Source organism: Apis dorsata, unplaced genomic scaffold (assembly GCF_000469605.1).
Source record: "Apis dorsata unplaced genomic scaffold, Apis dorsata 1.3 scaffold_194, whole genome shotgun sequence".
NCBI lineage: Eukaryota > Metazoa > Arthropoda > Insecta > Hymenoptera > Apidae > Apis > Apis dorsata.
Window position 1 is genome coordinate 1701441 of NW_006263478.1, and position 736 is coordinate 1702176.

A 736-nucleotide genomic window follows, 5' to 3' on the forward strand; every position below is an offset into this window, starting at 1 on the left:
TCTTTTTATTAAATTATCCCTAAAGACAAAGAATTTTATGAAAAAGAAATTTCGCAATGAACCGTTCTCACACTCGACGTCCCATTTTTTTTACGTTTCCCTTGAGATTATACTTCATACTCGTTCCAATACTCGTTTGTCAAAAGAATTACAAGGTTACTTATCTTCTTCGACAATTAATTTTCTCGTCCAAAGAAACATCTTAATTACAGTAGCTGGACACAGAGATGATCCGTTTCCATAACGAGAAGATAGCCGAGAGAAGAGCGTGAGAATGAAGGAAAAGCGGCGTCGATAAGGGGATCGTGGCGACACAGTTTTCACGGAACAACACGGACCGATATCGTCAGCGAAACGAATCGACTTCTATGAAAGGGAAAACGTGTGTTCGTCCATACGATTTTCCGCGCGGCAACTTTCAACTATCTCGCAACGACTCGTTCTTGCTTTCGAGTCGAATCGTCGTTACATTTAAGTCGACGAAATGGCGGTGTATATGGTCAATCTAGTACAATTACGTTGATCTTGCATACAGTTGCTGCGTTTACTGTATCTTATTCTATGTGTCACGTAGCGTAGAAATTTCCAAAGAGACGAGCGGAAAGTACTTTAATTTAGCTCAAAAGTATAATTGGATATGTTCAATCGTCATTGTCAATGCGAAGTATCGTTTATTAAATTTAGATTTTAGATTATTTGAAATATTTCCCTCTTTTTTTTTTTTTTTTTTTTTTTA